Raw genomic sequence first — 4,708 nt, 5'->3', positions numbered from 1 at the left:
AGGCGTTAAGTCCCATCTAACAACGCAGACTTGAGCTCTGATACCATGTTAAGATCTTATTTAAAAATGCATATGTTTAGATAGATGGGTCTAACTGCAGACAAGCACGACAAAAATTCTTAACCTATCTGATACGAGACTATTATTCCTAAACAATTTAATCTAGCTCATCCAGCAATCAAGTCTATCACCTATTAAAGTCGATCAAAATCCCGGACTTAGGATTGAAACCTCAGCAACCATCTCTTTAATGACAATTTAATGGTAGTTAAATATTTATGTGACTATATATCCCTATCAACTTTGCAATCCCATGATAATGGATGCCAGTCTATTTTTCCCCTCAAAGTAAAACCTCCTGTCATTTATTTTCCTTTTTCTTTACCCATTTATTTTCTTCTTTCTGGGTCAAGCATTGGCAGCAGTCAATGTTCCTGGCCAATAAAATAGCGTGACCAAGAACGAAAAATGATGATCCACACGCTTGGGGGCAGTTTAGACATCACCTCAGTTGGCTGCCTTTCCTATCACCTGGTCCACTAGATGTTATGGCAATGGTCCACCAATATTTTAGGCTCTCCTTTTTCTTACACACTATTGGGCTTTCTTACAGCCCAAGTTGTCTTCACCACATCTGCATCAATATCTACTGCCCGGAATCAAATTTGGTAGACATTGAACTACAGATTAGATCATTTGACAATAACAACTTAATTAGACAAGATCTCCCAACTGTGCGACCATGGGGACAATATCATGATGAGGTTTTTTGGAGTCCAGGAAAAGCAAGCCAATGACTAATTTTGTGCACCTAGCTGTTGTAACCTCGGTCATTGTAAAACTTCAAGCACCTCAGTCACGTATCACCACTATTCTCAGCAGCCAAAACCCTAGGTGGCAGTTTGATTGGCATGGGTCTCCACCGGCTAGTCAGGAGATACATTTGACACTGAACCGATTCAAATCAGTTTTTTAAAACCGAAACTAGCACAAACAACAATCCCGCCATCAATAAAAACCACTTGAAACTGAATCGAAATATATATATATATATATATATATATATATATATATATATATATATTATATATATATATATATATATATATATAAATTCTATTACATATATTAAAGATAACATAAAAAAATTCAGAAATAAATGCAAGTATCTATGTACGTACATATGGTGAGTTGGTTCAGTTTTTAAACTGATTGTTAGAAAACAAATCAAAACCGAATAAATTTTTTCTGATTCAAATCTTTTTTGAACCGACACTACATTAGTTTAATAAAAAAAATGATATAAACTGAACCGAAATGATCAGATTTACGATTTGACCCTTTTTTGCGCACCCTTACTGATGACCATGGTAGAGGTAGCCCGACAGTAAATAACAATTCATCTATGTGAGTTTCTTTATCAAATTATCACTATGATTGTTAAACTTCAACCACCTCAGTCACATATCGACACTACCCTCTGCAGCCAAAACCCTAGGTAGCAGTTTGATCGGCATGGGCCTCCAACATGCACAGTTCAGATCAATTAGGAGGTATACTTGAAACTAAACCAATTCAAATTAGTTTCCTAAAATCGAAACCGAAATCAACACCAAAAGCGAGCCAGCCATCTACAAAAACCGCTGGAAACTGAATCAATAAACAAAAATTCTATTGTATACGTAAAAGGTAATATGAGGAGAAAAATTTAGAGGTAAATGCAAGTATATATATATGTATGTATGCTTGTTCAGTCCAGTTTTAATTGGTTTTTAAAAAACTCAAATCGAAACCAAATCAAAATTTTTTGGTTCAAATCTTTTCTCAAATCGACACCGTACCAGGATATAAATTAAATCAAGGAGACCGATCTTTTCGGGCCTGTGGTTCGGCCGATTTTTTTGCACATCCTTGCCGATAAACATGATAAAGAAACCCCAATGGTAAATAACTAAATGCCCACGTGAGTTTATGTGTCAAACTGTCACCATAATAATTTTACCAAAAAAACTGTCACAATAGTAAGGTTGGTGGATGTATATCCAGAACATAGGACAATGTCAGACCCAACCTGGACTGCTCACATGTGCACCTTTACCTACATCACGAGTAGATCTGCAACTGCCGGTCCCAAAACGAAGACTATTTGGTGAAATGCATTCACATAAACAAATTGTTGGGCAGTAACTAATAACTGCTTCACAAACAAATACTATAATTTACCTGAGAAATCTGTCTAAACGACAGAAAAAGTGAGAAAAAAAAAAAAAAGAGATACCGGTTCCATCTACCCAGTCCAATTTTGTTGCAAACTTAAAGTGCATTTGCTTAGCCATTAAAAAATATTTTTTTTTTATTTTTTGATTTTTAAAAAATAAAAATCAAAAAATAATATTTGATAACATCATGAAAAGTAAAAAGAAAAATCAAAAAAATTAAAATATTTACTTTATATGTAAAATAAAAAATTTTTACTTTTCAAAACTTGCTTTTCTGCTATTTTTGCTTTCGCACATCTAAAACACTAAACCAAAAAGTAAAGAGTCCGAATCCTTCTTTCTCGTCGAGCTCTTCACCTCCCTACCCTCTTCTTCCTTCCATTCTGAATCCTTCTTCCTCGTCGAGCTCTTCATCTGTCATCCCCAAATGTTGCTTTTTGCTTTATAGCAACGTAGTTACCAAACATACTTTTTATTTTTTTACTTTTATTTAATAGTAAAAATAAAAAAATAAAAAATATTTTTTAAAAATTAAAAATCAAAAATCAAAAAGTGTAACCAAACGCACTCTTAATTTTTAGGACTTATTTGGCTCATGAGAAGTAGAGAAGAGAAAAGGCAATTCCTGAAAAGTAAAGAGGGGGTCTCTTGCTTGATTAGAATTTTAAGAGAAGAGAGAATAAAAAAATCTCTTTCAATAAGAAGACACTTTCTATGTTTCATGGAAAATAAAAATCTATGGAGAAGATAGATTTTGAAACTTCCCACAAAATAAAAATTAATAATATTTTTTTCTTTTCAAAAATATTCTTTTAAGATCTATAGTTAAGATTTTGTAAAATATCAATGAATGATTAGGATAAAATACTGAATAATAATAATATAATATTATATAAATATAATATAATATTTATATTTAATATTATTTTAATATTTATATCAATATAATATTTTTATTAATATTAATATAGTATTTATATTAATATATTAATGTTTATATTAAGGTAAGTTAATATTATATTTTATCTATATTAGTAAATTTATTATGTTAAAATACTAATTTTGTATTAATAGAATATTAATATATATTAGTATTATAATAATATAATAAATTATTATAATCTAATGTTACATTATAATATACTCATATTATATTTATATTAATATAAATATAACATAATTATTTATATAAAATTTAGGAGTAAAAAGATATTATCTTATATCTATTAAAAATATAATAGATATTGTATATCATTTTTTCAGAAAAATGAATGCTCAACCAAACATAAGTCACTTTTCAATAAATTATGATCAATCAAATATTTTAAAATTTTATTTACAAAATAATTTTTTAAAAAATAATTTTTTAAAAAATTATTCTTTGAGAAGAAAAGTTCTCCCCACAAATTAAATGAAACCTCAGCATAAAAGCTGGAAGATAAGGATGGAGCTGCAACTTATCCTCGCACTTCTCGGGATAGTTCAATGAATGCTGCAAGGGAATTGGCAATATATATTCTAGAAGCAGTCGTAGAGGAAAGATTTTGCAATTGAGTGACAAACTCCCTTTTTTTTTTTGGGGGGGGGGGGTAAAAGACAAACTGTGTTTGTTTGCAAACGGCCTGCACATCAACGAAGGAACTAAAAGAATGCTAGTACTTTAATAAAACGAAAATTTCAACATACCTTTTACAGAAAAATTCAAGTCACTTCCTTTTTTGGTTACAGAATTCAAGTCACTTCTTGACAATAAAATCCTAAACCTACTCTTTATTCGAGTAAAAAATATTGGTGCAACGTCATGCTCCAGTCATTTTTATATGAGTATCTTCTAAACTGGGAGGTTTTTTTCTAAATGCGTATGAATGAAAGAAGAATAAAACTTTGAACCGAAGAATTTGAATCAAATAATGGTTCGCCAGATACGAGGTAGGTCTCCGAAGCAGATAAGAAAGCAGACATTTTGACAAGGTTCCCTCCAGAGGAAACCCAAGCCCTGATGCCTGTCAACGTTGCAGTAAAAACTTTTTAATTCATATCAACACCTGGAATGCATGGAATCTGAGTTATTAGCCTAGTCAAAATTGCAACGTCCTGCAACATGCTGATCACTCGGGAAACAAAATGGAAAATCTGCTCTCAGCCTGCCCCTCATCTCGCAGTGTGTGTGTGTGTGTATATATATATATATATATATATATATCCAGACCCAGGAAAATCATCATTATTTCAAGCATCATAAAAGTTTTATCTTAGAGAGAACATGGCAGAGGGGTGTCCTGGTGAACTAGCCTAGATAGAGAGGAAGAGAAACATGATGGGAATCCAAGAACAAGACCTCATGGTGATGTTTTAGGTGCTTGATCACTGGTGGAGTGCAGCAGAAGAGATGCATGAGCTGTACTTCACTGAAATCCTTACATCCACGATACCCAACCAACCATGCCACAAAAAAATAAATAGGCCCAACCAGAGTAAGCACCAAAAAA

Source organism: Elaeis guineensis, chromosome 5, assembly GCF_000442705.2.
Source record: "Elaeis guineensis isolate ETL-2024a chromosome 5, EG11, whole genome shotgun sequence".
NCBI lineage: Eukaryota > Viridiplantae > Streptophyta > Magnoliopsida > Arecales > Arecaceae > Elaeis > Elaeis guineensis.
This window is presented reverse-complemented; position numbering follows the sequence as displayed.